Below are 17806 nucleotides of genomic sequence, written 5' to 3' on the forward strand. Positions count from 1 at the left end.
AATTCTTAGCTTTTCCAGCCATGATGGCAGCAACGGGACACCTGCAGTCAGTGGCGTAGCTAGGTCGTCAGGCACCCGAGGCCCATAGGTCTTCTGTCACCCCCCTCCCCCTGGTTTATTCGAGGAAGGCGAGGATATCAACAATTTCCGTGTGTCTTCAGACGTATATGACACCCCCCCCCCCCCACTGGCCCCTTGCACCCGGGGCCCACGGCGCCTCCCCCCTCCCGTTGCTACGCCACTGCCTGCAGTGCGCACCAGGATATGCAGCAAACAAAGTAGTTTGTTCCCACACTGTACCGCAGTAAAGCTGTGGAACTCTTCCCAATCCTCTCCCATTCAAACAGCGCTAGGGCTTGCTGAGAGATTTGAGGAGGGGTTGCAGCCGGCTGAGCTGGCATACACCCTTCTGCGCCCAGCATATCAACTAAGGGGCAGTTGAGATCACCAAAATTTTTGACAACGTGGTTTATTGGAACCTCCTTTGCACGCACTGAAAAATCGCAACACAAAAGTATCGCACTTCCAGTAACTTGGGCGAATATATTTTCCCAGTGTAGTCTAACACAACTGGTAAGTTCATCCCCTTTTTTCTGTTTTGGGGAGAGCAACGTTAGAATACCTCTGGTAGGTCTTACGAGTCGTTCGTACGCCCCACGTCCTTGGATGAGATGTTTTGCATTTGTATTTGCCGTCCTGTATGTACAGGGAAACTACCGCGGCGTCCTTGCACTTCCCTGCGATGCCAGCACGGCAATCGCAGCTCCCCGCTAGGATTTGTCTGCTGTCGCCGATCTTCAAGAATCAATGTCGCCTATAATTTCATGCGTCCACACCGTAGATAACGAAGTAACTTACGCTGAGCTTCACGCATCTCACTGGTGCATTATTTTTCGTTTGCGGAATAAACCTAGCAGTCACTTCCGATCAGTGCGAGTTCAACACTTTCCTCACGTCGTACCCACTTCAAATATACGACTTCCTTTCTCTAAATTCTTTTCACGAAAAAAGCTCTGAATATCTTGTAATCCCCGAAACCCGGTTAAAATTAATATCGGCACGCTGTTTCGCGCCATCGCTACCGTTTGACAGGGCGCCAAACACGCAGCGCGAGCTGCTGACGCCGTGAGTAATCCTACCACATTCGTGCAACTATTCGTCAGATGGCGCTAGGGGTCGGAAAGAGAGGGCGCCGCCTAGCACTTGCAACGTGCCCATAGCACCCTTGGAATGTTTTTACGTTATAGCGCCCAGAATTATGGGCTGTATGTAATTAAATTAGTTATAATCATTGTATGTATACATTGTATACATACGTAGCAACCGGCTCTCGCTGTGATTTGTCTCTCGCTTCTGTGCAATTCAGTTACCTCGCCTGGCCTGCACGTATGGGTCATTGCCCCCTGCTCTTCCTTGGGATGTGAGGTGGCTGCCCGACAGGGGCGCCACTACTGCCACACGACAAACCTGTTCTAAAGCCATCATAAAGCCAGCGACTCTTCGTGCTCTACCTGTCAAGAGGTGTATTACTTGCCTCCGCTAAACCGAGCTCCCAACAAGTGGTGACACAGGACATTTACGTTTTTTTTTAACGAACACTGCCACGGACGACGCTGCTCCTATTCCTGCTGACAGAAAAGACGCCACGATTAGGTCTCCTGTCATCGCCGCCGACCTTCAGCTTCCCAGCTTTCGGCACAAGAATCCTTGAGTCTGGTTCACTTAAGTAGAGGCCCGTTTCGAACTCTGGCGCATCACCTCACAGACTGCCAGGTACCTGCACGTCGTCGCCGCGCTACCCTCCGACATTGCCGATGCCATAGACGACTTGCTATCGGGTACGCCTTCGGCCGCAGCATACGACGACCTAAAACGCACGGTCCTGCAGCGCCTCGAGTCATCGCAACAGAGTAGGCTTCAATAGCTAACTCGGCGACCAACGACCGTCACAACGTCCGTCGCAAATGACACTCAGCTTCCAACTTTGCGCGAGCTGTTTTTGCAGCGCTTCCCACAGTCCGCACGCATGGTGCTCACGGTTTCCGACGAGACGAGTCTCGATCGGTTAGCTGCACTCGCTGACCGCATATGCGACTGCTCGTCTGCGTCACAGCTACCTATCGCCGCTGCGAGAGCCAGGAGACCGACTCTCGCGCCTGGAGGAAACAGTCGACCGTTTTACCAGTGCACTGGAGAAGCTGACGACGGGTGGCAACATTAGCGAGCAGCTTCGGCGGAACAATTCGCCTTCACAGTCTCGCAGCGCACCCAGCGACTTGCCGCGCCATTGGTACCACCGTCGCTTTCGCGAACAAGCGAGTCGCAGCACGCAGCCCTGTTCGTGGACGGGAAACGCACGGGCCAGTCGCTAATGGCGGCATGCGACAACGGCCCTCGCGCAAGCTGCCTATTCTTCGTAGTCGACCGCATCACCAGCGTCCGCCTCCTCACCGACACCGGAGCCGAGCTTTCTATGTTCCCGCCATGGCCGCAGACCGCCAACGCGGCAAGTCCACACCCACGCTCCACGCGGTGAATAACACTGCCATCGCGACGTACGGGTTTCGGTCAATAACGCTAGACATCGGACTCCGGCGCTTGCGCTGGTGGTTGTTTGTGATCGCCCACGTCAGCTTTGCCATATTGGGAACGGACTTCATCAGCCATTTCAACCCAGGTGTGAGTGTTCGCGATCAGCGCCTAAGGGATAACTTCACAACCCTCGCAGCACTTGGCCTGCAGTCCAACCTCACCTCATCTGGCATCCGTACGTTTCGGCCGGTCTCAACGTACGACAAGGTACTTGCTCAGCATCCGAAACTCATGAAGCCCCGAAACGATGCGCTGCCCGTGAAACACAAGGTGACGCGTCATATCACCACGACCGGCCTACCTGTCACCGTGCGGTCAAGAAGGCTCGCTGGACGGAGGTCGGAAGTCGCCCGCGTGAGTTGGAAAACATGGTTCAGCTAGGCGTTATTCGTCCTTCCTCCAGCAATTGGTCTTCTCCTCTCCACCTGGTTCCAAAGCAGGACAGTGGCGACTGGCGGCCTTGCGGTGATTACCCAACTTTGAATGCCTCACTACGACGGATCAATATCCCCTTCCCCACACATGACTTCGGCGCTCACCCCGCAGGAACCGAAATATATCGGTTCCTGCGGTTTAATGAGCCCATACCGCCAAATTCCTGTCCAATGCAGCGACATTCCGAAGACAGAAATCTATACTCCGTTTGGCCTGTTGGAGTTTCTCCGTATGCCTTACAGTTTGAAGAATGCGGCACAAACTTTTCAAAGGTCCATGGAATTGAATTGAATTATGGGGTTTTACGAGCCAAAACCACTTTCTGATTGAGGCACGCCGTAGTGGAGGACTCCGGAAATTTCGACCACCTGGGGTTCTTTAACGTACACCTAAATCTAAATACACGGGTGTTTTCGCATTTCGCCCCCATCGAAATGGGGCCGCCGCAGCCGGGATTCGATCACGCGACCTCGTACTCAGCAGCGTAACACCACAGCCACTGAGCAACCACGCCGGGTCAAGGTCTATGGACGAGGTTATGCGCGGACTCGCGTTCATTTTCGTCTACCTTGACAACATTCTCGTTGCAAGTCGCACAGACAAAGAGCATCTTCGCCTTCTATTTGAGTAATTGGATGAACACGGCCTTATCACAAAGCCTCAGAAATGCATTTTCGGTGTTCAAGCCTTGGATTTTCTCGGCCATCGCAGTTCACCCCAAGGCATCAAGCCACTGGAATCACGTGTTCGTGCAATCGAGGACTTCCCCTCTCCAACCTCCTTCCGAAAGTTGCACGAGTTTCTGGGGCTCATAAATTTTCATAGGCGCTTCATACCATCATGAACGCAAATTCTTCAGCCGCTTACCGACCTGCTGCATCATTACTCTAAAGAACCGCCTACCTTCCACTGGTCCTCGGAACACGAACACTCCTTCCAGGAAGCCAAACCGTGGTTGGCTACTGCAGTGTTGCTGATTCATCCGTTGCCCGACGCCCCAACTGGCCTTCCGGTAGACGCGTCGACCACGGCAGCAGGTGCAGTACTACAGCAGCACGATGGCACAGACTGGAGGCCGCTGGGTTTCTTCTCAAAGCGCCTAAAACCCACAGAATCTCGCTACAGCACCCTCGAGAGGGAGATGTTGGCCATCTATTGCACCGTAAAGCATTTAGGTTTTTTTCTTTCTTGAAGGCTATAGCTTTTACATTCCGACCGACCACAAGCTCTTAATCTTCGTTTTCAAGTATAAAAGTTTCTCGTATTAAGAACGTGAGCTTCGGCAATTTTCCTTTGTGTACAAATTTTCTAGGAACATCCGCCATTTCTCTGAGTCGGAAAAGTAGGCAGCTGATGGACTGTCGCGGATTGCTAGCCTCCGCCCAGCAAAACGACCCCAACTGCGGGAAAAAGGCTCGTCGCTCCAGCTTGCGGAGGTGCCGCTTCCCTACACAACGACATTGGTCACGTGCGACACATCGCAGGCTCGCTCGTTCGTGTCCCACTGTTGAATGGTTCTGAGTCATCAAGAAGAAACGTCACTTCTGGCGTCCCTCAGGGCTAAGTTCTGGGTGCATTTTTGCGTCTTTTAACTATTAATGGAATCAGTGATACGAACATAGAGCCGCGCGAGGACTTCCCAGCCGCGCTCTACTGCAGACCCCTCGTCTCCTCCTAAGGCGTTTAACGATCAACTTCAGTCATATAATGAGCTCCCCAAGCGCTTCTATTGAGGACGTGGGAAATTCTCTCTTCCAAACAAGGAACTTAACACGGCGCAGTCAGTCACCCTTCGCTTGCTACGGACGAACTCGTACTCCAATTCTTGGCGTATGAGCCGGATCGACCCGGACTACGACGGATCAATCAATTTGTTCGTTTCAATTTGTCGGTTTGTCCGCAGACGCGGGTGAAAGTGCGTTCGAACTAAAGCAAAAAGTTATCGATACATTTACTGAAAAGCTTAGCATCACCTGCGAATTAATTGGAAGAATTCACCGAGTTGGAAAACCTGGAAAGCAAAGGCCAGTAACAATATTCTTCCAAAACTGCAATGAAAAACAGGAAATTATGAAAAACGCTTACAAACTTAATGAAACGGACTTATCGGTTCAACACGATTACTCAAGCGAGACACTTCGCAAATGAAAGCTTCTTTGGGCTAGTGCCAAACGGGAGAGAAAAGGTGGAAGAAAAATAATGCCCATAAATGATAAGCTGAAAGTGTGCAGTGAAATTTACTCTTGGGACGACGCCACGTGTGCGAGAGTCAAACTGCCCCGCCGTCGGTGCAGTTCAGGCAGTGAGTGACGTCAGGCTTCCAGCGATAAGGAGCTACGCCTACTGAACCTTAATGCCAGTAGTATAGCTAATAAAAGCGACCAACTTGAAGCTCTAATCTTAGATTATAATCCGCATGTTGTAGCAACCGCCGAAACTTGGCTCAATGATGAAATAAATGACGATGACGTTTTTCCTCCGTTGTATAACGCGTTTCATTTCGATAGACAATCGAGGGGTGGTGGTGTAGCTGTGTTGGTGAAGCAGGGTTTCCAAGCTTTTGTTTTACTGCATCTTATTCATCGCGAGAGCATCTCTTTAAAGCTGTGCTGCTGGGGCCGGTTTTGCTTTTATTTGCGGTTTACCGACCACCTGATTCACCACAAACGTTTTTTCCCGACTTGGCTGATCACATGTCTAAGTACATTAATGATAAAATAATTCTTCCTGGCGATTTCAGCCGGCCTGGATTGGATTTGAATCGTCCTGTTTCTGGTTCTGCCCCTGGCACGCATTACACTTTCGATATTATGTTACAACATAACCTTCAACAGGTAGTTACACAACCCACGCGTGTCCACACTGTAAAAAATTTCCGTCATGATACGGAGGATTTCCGTCATTACACGGAGAACTGCAGTTAAAAATACGGAAACTATGTCATATTTCAAAAATACGGCAAAATCTGCCGTTAATATACAGAAAGTGCTCTCCGTTTTAAGCTTTACGGACATTTTCACTGTAATCATAGAACGGCTATACACTGTTTTGGACGAAACAAACAGAATTCCGTATTTTTGTTATGCGAATATCCGTATTATTGTGAGAAAATTTAAGCTGTCTCAATGAGCGCTCGTACTCATAAAGTTTCAGCTAACAATATTTTATTGAACACGCGAACTGTACGCAATATGAGGATGCGTACAAAATGTGAGAGCTAGCCTTCTACCAAAAGCTGCAATAACAGATCGTATAAATATACGCATCTTCTGTTGCGGTCGCAGTTTGCCGCGCATATGGGCCTTGCAACGCTGATCCTATGCGCAAATATATGCGTGTTCTCGCAATGTTCTCAAATTAAGCGCTTTGTAGTTAATAACACAGCATATATGTTTAAGTGAATGAAGAGCCGTGGACATACGTGCATACGTAAACAAGCTTGCAGCATTCAGGTGCTGGTGCACTGGGAATAACATTGGTGCTCTATACGCCAAAAATTGTGCGCACTCTAAATGAGTACCGAAACGCAGGGAGTGGTATAATGACCGTAGCTGCGTTTACATTTTGCAACAAATGGTCTCGAAAGGGACTGGCGGCCTATAGATCCGAGTACAACGGTCGGATGAAATTTTCGAATGCGGCAAGCAATTAGCCCAAGTGTCAAAGCGCATTGCTGAACTGCAATGTAGTTGGTTTAACTCATTCCCATAATATTTACAAAATATCTCGTCTCTGACAATAACTGCCCATTCATTGACACAAATCGATTACGCATAATCTTCACTGTTCAGGTGTTCATTCTTGCGATAAGCTGTAATCGCAAACATTTGGCGCTTCATCTTGAAACAAGACCGGTAAGCGCGCTCGTTCTTGTACGGTAGAATAAAGAACGCGAACATGCACCGACATGTGTGTAAACTACTGGAATGTGACTGAAGATGAAGGACCTATTACCGTGCTAGTACTGTGTGTACTGTCAAAAAGAAGAAAAAAATAATACGGAAAGAAAGAATGCCCAGTGCCGAGATGTAACGATTCAAGCTTTATTTCTTTTTGACCTAGAATGCAACACCATTAGTTCCATGTGCTTTATATATGGGTAATGTTATGGCACAACTCATTATTTATCCGTTCATTACATGTACCAACGAGCCCAAATTATCACTATACTAGAGCTTATGGACGCATCGCAGTGCATTGCTTTGCACTTCATTGCAGCACAGGGGTTTGCTATCCCCAGTAGCGAACGCTTTGGTTGACCTCCCTGCCTTTCTGCTTCTTGCATTCTCTCTCCCTTTGTATAAAACGCACTAACTTGTGGGAGAGAAAGCGTTCTCTCCTTTTAGAATTCAATTAATTGTCAAGCAATTATATTGCAGTTCCAGTAACTAGAGCACAAATGCGAAAACGAAACCGATTCTGTTCTGTTCTCAGCGCTCACAGAGTGCAGCACCAGGGGGCAGGGCGCGCTGCGCGTCCGTTAGGAGTGGCAGACGGAGCTGCACATGTGTAGTCAGCCGGAATTTTTGGTGTCGTGTTGTAAAAGTTGTTAATTTGCCGTAAATATCTCTTGATTTGTACTCAAGAGTGGAGCAAGACCCCAAGGAAGAGAGATTGACGCATTGGGAGCGAAGAACAGAAACGATGGATGGTTACGCTGCTTGGGTCTCGGCACGTTCGAATTGGCAAAGTTCCGAATTTGTCGCTGTGTTGTGTACGCTTGTGCGCTCGTCATTTGCCGTCATCGCGCGGAGATATTCGCGCTGGATGTCTTTCACTTCGTGTACAAAACTCTGCACGCTGCGGCATCGAAGAAGTTGTCCTGTGTTTGGGTGCACGTATGCGCTTGGACACGGATAGCCTGCTTGCTCTCAACGAGTGTTCAAGAGTCTACGCGCGCTCGTAACTTGCTGATGAGGTAAGCCCATTTTAATCTTATTTGGTTTTTATAACGTAGGTGTTAAAATGATGTGTGGTAAGCCGGTGTCGCGAACAGAAATATTGTTTCGAAAGACCACTATGCAACGTGTTAAGGCAAAAATGACGCATGAATGGGGAAAGGGATCACCCTATCTTTTCAGATCAATTCCAGTCGTATCGCAATCGGCTCGATCGCAATTTCCGTGAGGTACTTGTAACCTTTTGCTCACTCGCGTTAAAAGCGTAGAATAAAACTGCGTTCAGTTGCGCACTTGTATTGACGCTTGTATTGGCTTGAGAGCATACTGTATCCGGTACAAGAACTTCTGTTAAAATACGGAAATAAAGGTTCGAGACAATAGCAGTCGCTCACTACCTGTGATCGTTACTTTCTTGCTTGGGTGCACGTTTTAATTGTGACCAGAAAAAAAAGTTCTTTGCTCTGGCTGCTCTGCTGTGTTTCCTTGGTGCAACTTTTTGCGGTGCAGCAAGACGTGTTGCTTCGAATGATATCTGGGCAGTCAAGGCATTCGTGTCAGTAAGCAAGCAGTAAACCGGGTATCAGTGCGAAAAAAAATGGGACATACAAGAGAAGCGAATGGTATCATCATAGACTCTTTTATTTTACGAATAATTCAGTTGTATTACTAAAGCGGAGAGTGGATATGCATGAAAATCAGATTGTATTGATACTCAGAAAAAACAAGGTAACTTATCATTACTAATCAATCCTTTTCTTTTACTGAAAGGCCAGTTGCTGTTGTGCTGGAGCTGAGAAGAGGTCTGCTGCCTGCAATGGGTCCATCTCTCTCAAGTTATCGCAGTATTGTAGAGTGGATTTTTTTTTCTCTTAGCTATTTGCCACCTGAATCATGACCATCTACTTAGCTGTGTATATGATCACTGTTAGTGACATTGGAGTGCTTGTGGACAAGCACTCCTTTATGATTGCCACGCATATGACAGAGCGCAGCTGTGGCAGTATGCGAAGGTGTTAATCTATAAGCCAAATTAGGTTCTTTGAGGTAATATGTTAATATATTGATGACATTGGATTGTGGTCTAGCAGCCAAAAATGCTAAACAAGGAGAAGTAATTTTAATTAACACGTGGTAAGGTGTGCAAGCAAGTCAAGCTGTTACACATGAAATGGGACATTTGCAGATGTCTTCTACAATGCTGCAGTCCTGAATAGCCTCAGAGTTAAGTGATACCACTATAATTTCTCTGTGAAGCATGCAGCACAGTTTAGCATTGCGGGAGGCTGGCATCAACAGGCATCTACTTACTGTGAAGTTCAAATGAGGTGTTACTGTTAGGGTGACTATATATAATTTGTGGTTTAATTCTAATCTTGTATGAGGCAGACATAGTTTACCCACTTGGTTAAACAATAGAGATGTAATATATATGTATGCAAGTATTACCCATTCATTTATGCCATTTGGACAATGGCAGAAATGCATGAGTAATACTTGTGTACATAGACATTGCATCACTATTGTTTAACCAAGGGTGCCCCTGCATGCTAAATTTTACAGGGCTATTATTAGTTAATGTCAACTTTTGTTGTAACATTAAGGCACCTTTTATATTATTACAGATTACCACCATTGTGTACCATCATAGAGTGACATTTACACTAAATGTATTTGACTTTGCTATAAAACCCTGCACAGTGGTGCATCATGAAATCTTTTTCTATAGTTTCTGGGCTCAGAATGCACTTCACGCTATATTCTTGTTTGCAACAAGACTATAATGCAGGTTTCTCTCCTTATATTTTGTGGCACTTCAAACTGCGGCGAGCTAAACCACTGGGCAGCAATACTGGAATCGCTACTGCCTGTGGAGCTGTCTTCAAACACACACAAGGAATACATAATTGCCTTTTTAGTGCAAAACAACGGACACAAGAAAGACGACCAGAACAAGGCGCCACTCTCAACTTACATCACTTTATTGCGTCCCTCCATTGTAGACAGCAGAATCTAGAAGAACATGCGCTGTGAACACCATGTGCAGGAACCACCAACATCTGATCACAAGAGCACACTCATGTGACAGAATAAAAAAAACCATATTGAGCACTGTACAAGGTTAAAGAAAGCACACTAATACACTGTGACCCCAATGACTGTATGAAAAAAGCTTCCGATAACTCTCGGGCGGTGGTATCATAGCACTTTTTCAAAATCGTAGTATCACAAAACATGGGTTTGCACTTCCATATTTTACAATGTTGAGCCAAATGGGAACCTGTGCCTGTTGGTATGGATCGCTTATGTTCGAAATGTTTCGTGATAGTACGATTTTGAAAAAGAGCCGTGATACCACCACTTGAGAGTTATCGGAAGCTTTCTTCATAGTCATTGGGGTCACAGTGCATTAGTGTGCCTTCTTTAACCTTGTGCAGTGCTCAATATGGTTTTTTTGGATCCCGTCGCATGAGTGCGCTCTTGTGATCGGTTGTTGATGGTTCCTGCACATGGTGCTCACTGCGCATGTTCTTTTAGATTCTACCGTCTATAAAGGAGTGACGCAATAAAGTGATGTCAGTTGAGAGTAGCGCCTTGTGCTGGGGGGTCCTTTCTTGTGCCCATTGTTTTGCGCTTAACAAAGTATTTATGGATTCACACCAACTAGCCCGCCAACACATTGTGTTTCGGGCACTTCTGAAGTACTGTCTGTCCAATAACCTTGGTGGCATGGAAGTGCCGTCCACTTCAATGCGTTGCTTTCTGTTTCATTGTGGCATCACATCACATTATAATCATAATGTGTATGTACTTTTTCCAAGAGACCCATATTCGTATCCTTGTGTTATATTTGCTGTCGCATTATTTATGTGCAAATGACCAGTGCTCCAAGTTTCATTGTATCGCAAAGTAAACTACTGGTACCTAAACAGTTCTGCATATCAGAAAACCAAAGCCGAACTGCCGAACAGTACCAAGCAGCAGCCTTAGTGCAGTGTCAAGTAGTCAGATTTTATTGGTCATGCGGAGGCGCACAGCGTACCTCTTTATTACTTGCTGAGCAATTAAGCTGTGTGAAAAGTGAGTATTTATGTAGCTTCAACCACATGCTATTGGCCATTGCTCCTGCCCTCAGCAAATGTGGAAGGTTATCATGGCATTTCTTTTTCTAACTCTTTTTCCTTATTACAGTGGGATTACTGCATGTGTAAGTAGGAAACGGATCACATACCATAAACGATTGACAATTAACTTTTAATTTACACTGGGCTACAGCATACAGCAAGCATACTGTATGCTCATACGGTGTCACATATATTTAAATTTTAGTGTAGCTTTCCATTGTATGCTTCTGTTGTTGCATTCTGTCAGAGGAATGGTAATATTTCGCATGTCTAGCAACTAGACTTTCTATATACATTAGTAAAAACGTGCGAACTGTGTTTTTAATGATTTGATATAATGCGTAGAAAAATAAAGCCATACAATCAATGCACAGTGATGTGACTTTCTCTGCACATGTTGCAGGTTCAAAAAAGTATGGTGGAAGCTGTTGCTAAGGTTCCGACCAGAAAAGACAGCCAGTATAAAATGGTCCACACCAGTGATCTCTACTACAGGGGATGGACACCACATCGAGCACCCTCGACTGAAGCCAACCTTGTCCCGGAAGTTGGTGCTTCACAACTTTGCGGCAGCACTTCGTTCGCACGGGTGTGTGGCATTTCTTCCCCTAACATGCCTGCCTAATGTGCCATAAACTACCCAAGCAGTGTTTCGAGGTGTCCAAAATTTTTCCATTGCAGTGTCTACAGTGTCGCTAACATAAGTGGCATGCAATGGAAACACTGGCAAATGAGAAAAAAACTTGATGTAAGAGAACACAATCGTATACGGGCTCAGATTGTCATAAAAGCGCTTACTAGAAATGTAGAGACCTCCTAAAATGTGAAAAACCACAAAGTTTTTCGGCAGCAATATTATCTGATCGCACACAACTAGTTAGTCCACCATATGCCCTGCTTCCAAGACAAGCGCCTGCATGACACCGCATTTCCACTGGCTTCACCTGCATCCGGTGCGGTGTGCTGCATCCAGCTAAACATATTAGAAATCAGTGGTGCACAGTGTTTTCTGTCCCCTTTCTCGACGCCTACTGAACACATGGTAAACTGTTTCCAAAGCAGAAAAACAGAGGGAAAGGGCTCTGAACACGTTGCATTTTAATGTGGCTGGTACTGGATAACGCAAGTACTGTGGCATAGTAGATTTGCACCAGGCAACCTGGGCGCCCAAAAAGGCTGCTGTTTACTTGCAAATGGCCAACGTATTGTGAGCATGTTGAAGTTCTTTTTTTATTCTCATCGCTTATTTAGCTAGTGGAGACAGCTTTCACAACTGGAGCATGAAACACTTCACAAAACCAGCTTCAATATATCATGTCTGCATCACAATTTCATGGCTGCATGAGTGAACCCTCTGGTTAACATGTAAGAGTGTTCATGATGTTTGCCATGCATTATCCACTTTATTTACAGGTCAACCCTATCTTGAGATGTAAGCTGATGTTGCGTTTAGAGAAATTATGGCCGAGAGCCAGCTTTTGAGAATACAGATTGAGCTTGACAGATTAAACGCCAGAACAAGTCGTCGAGGATTTCAGATCAAGAATCTTCAAAGGCCAGTTTATTTAGTGGTGTTAATATTCTGCTCAAAGTTGTTGATTGTTACGTTCATATGGTGCCCAAGCATTGCGATAACAAGTTCACTTGGAGTACATAGCGAGGGTGTATTCGACGTTAAGCTGCTGGCTTTTTTCTGTATTTTCAAAAAATGGTTTCTTGTTCAGTTCGAATTTTGAAATTTTGCATTGTTTATTAGGTGTTGTGTCCTGTTTCTTTTTCCTGCAGCTTCTTAGTTAAACATCTGAATAGTGCACACAACTTGACCTTTTGCTTGATTTTCCAGATTACACGCCCTCGATGCAAAACTGCTTGTACCGTACTGGAAGAATAACTTGAAGCAGCCATAGCCACCAATAACACGCAAGAGATGGTTATGAAAATTGTAATATTGTTTTTTGATCTACAGGGTGTCTTAACTATCGTGCACCAAGATTAAGAAATATGTAAATGCGATGTAACTAGACAAAATGAAGGTAATGTTGTTTGCCATCGCTTGGAGATACTCGGACCATTTTTTGCATTCTACCTAATTACATAATTCTTAAGCAGTCAATAAACATATCAAATAATTAAATGAAAACTGTCAATGAAAAGTTGTAGAGCAATATGAAAGCCTCCCGATACACTTTTCTGTTGCTGTTGCCCATTGTGTGCTACATAAAAGTGTTTTTCCAAGGAATAAGCCTGCGAATACACGTAAGGTGTCTTGAGTGGCCAGTCACGTGTCCATTTTGTGGTGCAAAGCCACGAATGCAACTTAAATGGGTTCTTTTAAGAAAAAGGTTCAGCTCAGAAAATTATCCTTCTTTATGCAGCCTGTGGAGAACAAGGTTTCTTAGACATGGCCATGGCCCTCAAGGAAGATGCCGAGGCCACGGGCAGTTCCTCCAGTGATCGTGAAAAGGTCCCCTGAGGCACAAGTCTAATTGGGCACCCCCACCTTTCTCCTGCAGCTTTTCCGTCTACTTAGCTAACCAGGTGGGTCAAAGATGGCAAAGGGAAAAAAGAATCAACAGCTTCAAACATAGAACTTGCTCAAGCGCAAGCATTTCGTTCCAATGCCATAATTTTAAATCACCCCAAATAATTCTTGTGTTTGATAGTCTATGCACATCGAGTGACAGTGCTTCTTGATGCTTGCTTATTGCTGACATCATTCTTATGCTGCATAATTCACCTGTTTAAATTCCCTATTTCTCCCGTTCAAGCAACTTTACATGCATAATAAGAAACCTTGCAGATGAGTTCCAGAAACTTGCTGATGAGATTAGAGGGCGGCGTGCACCCCAGGCTTAGATATGCATTCAGGAGCTTCGTATCTTGCAAATGTTAGAAATACTCCTGCTAAGCAAGTTCTAGGTGTCATACAAGGTTATTTGTGAATACGAATTTGCCTAAATTTAGAAAACAGTGAATCTAAAACATGTCAAGCGATATCGCTGACAATACACACACATTCCAACTGAACTAAATACAAATAAATATAGCACCAAATGCAGAATCATTGGCATTATGCCATTTTTTCAGTGGAATAAAATCTGTCCTGCGTTGAAAATCTGGAATCCTTTATAATCCAGACTAAATACCTCATGACGGTTGTGACGTAAAATATGCATGTATTTATTCCTCGTTTTTTTTTTACTTTAAGACCCGATAATGCTTAAACAGCAGTGAAAGAACTGAGATCACAGTACTTAATACTTTATATTGGTCCAGAAATCCGTTTCTCTGCCGATCGCAGCATTTGACAGTAACAATTTTTGACAGAATGTGAGACAGAAGGCACATAACACTTAGGGTGGTGCTGTTCACTTTGATTGTTTGAGAACGAAACCCATAATGTACATGCTATGGCCCTATGTGTCATTACCTTTGAGCAACAAAAAGTAGGGGGTTTGCGTTTTGCAAAACTGCATGGAGGTTTTTACTGTGTGCAATTAAAATTAGAAACGTTCACAGCTGATACCAAATGCATTCTCCACAGCTTTAGGTTATACAGGTGCACTACTTTACACAGAACACACTCTTTTACCGCGTCACTGCCCACACTTTTAGGCAAAGTTACACCCACTGGAGTGCCCCTTCTGCCACACAACGATAATCGTCATCTGCCTTGATGCGTTTCCTTTCTTTAACGCTGCAAGCCCTGTACTTTCCAGTAACGAACGGCATGCGCGTCATCAGCATGATAGCATTCCCGACAGGAACGTAGCGGGCGTGGCGTTTTCAAGAAAGGAAACGCATCACGGCAGATAACGATTATTGTTGTGTGGCAGAAGGGGCACCCCAAAGGGTGTAACTGTCTAAGAGTGCAGGTGGTGATTCAGATTCTTCAAAGGTGTTTCATTGTATGGGATGGCACATCGCTCTTCACTTATTTGCAGAATATTGCATTCCAATTGTCTCATATGAGATAAATCCATTAGAGAGCTTTAACTTGCCCTAAATTTATTACAGCTGTGTACTGGTAAACTGGCAGCAGCTTACAGTGCTTGTGGAAAAACAATTGTAACTGCCACATTATATGTAACTGTTAGTGCACAGGCATCGGCAGCAGCAATGGTTAGGGTACACTTGTTTCTTCTATTCTGGGGTATGCATCCTCCACCAGAAAGTAGTTTTTTTCGTCTTCCTCTTCTACCACATTGGAATGTGAAATGGGGTGTAATTTGTAGGGTATACTCTTGCATAAACTTCATGAGCATTTATTGCTACGACTGTAAAAGCATGGTGCCTGTTTACAGCATCCGTCGGGAACAATCTGTGAATCTTTAACGAACAGTAAGGATAATGAATAACTGAATAATTTTTAGTAATTTTCAACAAATTTAGCACTCTTTGCTTTCCACTGTGGTGTTTTTCAAACTCTAATGTTGACACAAGGTTTGACTGCAGGATGTCATTTTGTATGAAAAAGTGCACTTGTGCGCATAACACCTCATCGTCAACATTCTGCTGCACAGAATGTCATTAGCTTTCGTATGCATTGGTCACTATCGGCTGCTCCTTTGTAGTTGGAATGTAGCATTTATGTAAAGCACATTTGATGTTCTAACAAAAAGCATTGTGCCCTCTTTTCCCCTAATTCTCCTACTTGATGCCTAGCATTATAATAGCATGGTTGACACCATGAGAGTCAATGTGGTGTATAATTGTGCCTGGTGGGGTGGGGGTGTACATTAACTTAAGCAACTTTTCCAGACGACTTGGATCAGTATTGTGGAATGCTGGTTTTTTTTCAATCACTGTTACCAAGTTTCACTTTGGTTGTGGCAACAAGTATAATGTAGTTTGCTAGCACTCCTGCCAACACATAAAATGTGCAGGCATCTGTGTTGAAAAAAGGACCAGCTTATGGTTTGCCAGGAGCTAAGGTCCATTTAGACCATTAATTTTTGAGCTTACACCGGTGGAAATAACTGGTGAATGAAAGCACACCCAGGAGAACTGACAATATTCTGTTTCATTATAATAATGCTGAAGCTTGGAACTGCATTTGAACTGACTTGTTTAAAGAATGACCCATTTCCTTGTTCAAGTAAGACAAAGATTCCACAGAAAGACAGAAACTTGAAGCCGTCAACAGCAGCATGAATATAAACAGCGCTCGACGTTTTGCAATCTTGCACCTGGTTATCATATTGTCCATCCCATTTTTTTCCACAGGCTGCTCTTTACTGTTTTATGGTCATACCCAGTTTAATTTTAATGTCCCTATTTTTTATTATTTGGTTGATACATCTTTGCTTCATCGGCTTTCAACAAAATATATATTCATAATGTGCCTTCATTTACCATTTACAGTGATCTTAACTAGATGCATCTTGATACAAAATTTATTTTCCTTAATTCTTCGTTTTCCTTTTCCAAAAGTGCAAACTGTTTATCTTGATACCTATTTTGTCTTCTAGGAAGATTAGGTCTACTGGATTAATGACTGCTTACATGTGTACAACGTTTTCTGTTTTGGTCACCCCTACTCTTAGCAAGTACTGACAGCAGTGCACATGCCCGCTCCATCACAATCACCATTGCTAAGCACACCCTTCCTTCCTTTATTTTAACACTTAGGCTTCTCTTGACCTATTATATGCACCAGTTTCTTCTCCCCCAATGAGGCTAGGGGCCAGTGAGCTATGCACAATCCAAAACAACAAAGCCAAGCAAAACATTTGCTACCCTAATGACAAGCACCTATGTTGAAATGTTGGCTACAGCAACATCCCTTGTTGGTCTACTTACATGTTTTTCTAACACAGAAGTTACTGCTTTGTCGTGTTCTGTGGTTATACTTTTCTGCCGCTTTCTTTTGGATGGATATTCACGAATACTATTTGTTTCTCCTAACAGCAGCAAGTTTATCCTTGCAAGCGTTTGGGGTCAAGAACAACTTTCACCAGGAAGAAGTGCAAGACGAGTGATTGAAGAAAATAAAGTTGCTTCTGTGATCTAAGAACTTGAGGACTGAAATGTTGCACCTTTTTGTATATATGCTATGCAGTGCATTCATATCACAAGGTGCAAAGTGTTTTATCTCTGCAGCCATGTCAGTGTGTTGGCAAGACAGTTTTCTCAATGGTGACCTGCTGCTTTGGCTATGAGCTGCCTTCATGAGATTTGCATTAAAGGATATGTACTATCGTGGACAAAAGTACCCTGGAAGTGCGAGCGTTGACCAAATTGCATTTCTGTTCAAGACCGCTGAAAACAGTGGGTCACGTATGCACATTCCGAACGTAGATGGTAGCAGGGCTGATCCCAGCAAATAGTGCACCATAAAATTCGGTCGACTCTCGCACGTCCTGGGCAATTTTGTCCCTGATGGCACATTCTTCGAACAATGGATATGCTCTGCAAGATGAAATGCGAGAAGCACCTGTACTTTAACGGATATAGTACAGATTTAGCATACGGAGTCTTTCGTTTTCTGAATACGGCAAGCATCTGTATTTTAACGGTTATAGTACAAATTCAGCATACAGTTTGTTCCGTTTTCTGAATACGAGAAGCACCGTACCTTAACGGTTATAGTACACATTCGGAATACAGAGTCTTCCGTTTTCTAGATACAGAAGCACTCGTATCTTGTATTACGGTCTCTCTTTTACAGTTGTCCGTTCTACGGAAATGACCGTTCTTAATTTACGGAAGAGTGTTCGGTCACAAATTACCAGCAAATTTTCTGTAAAGTAAGGC

General features: G+C 44.6%; 1 protein-coding gene and 1 long non-coding RNA gene across 5 annotated transcripts in view; one reads left to right on the forward strand and one right to left on the reverse strand.

The window, feature by feature from the left end:
- Window positions 1-17806, reverse strand: part of DopEcR (G-protein coupled receptor DopEcR) — a 238651-nt gene that overhangs the window by 66869 nt on the left and 153976 nt on the right. The window lies entirely within an intron of this gene.
- Window positions 11145-17107, forward strand: LOC142566703 (uncharacterized). The gene is made up of 3 exons (XR_012825108.1): window positions 11145-11639; window positions 13426-13588; window positions 16964-17107. It is a non-coding gene; the product is annotated as an uncharacterized LOC142566703 (long non-coding RNA).

This window comes from Dermacentor variabilis, unplaced genomic scaffold, assembly GCF_050947875.1.
Source record: "Dermacentor variabilis isolate Ectoservices unplaced genomic scaffold, ASM5094787v1 scaffold_13, whole genome shotgun sequence".
Taxonomy (NCBI): Eukaryota; Metazoa; Arthropoda; class Arachnida; order Ixodida; family Ixodidae; genus Dermacentor; species Dermacentor variabilis.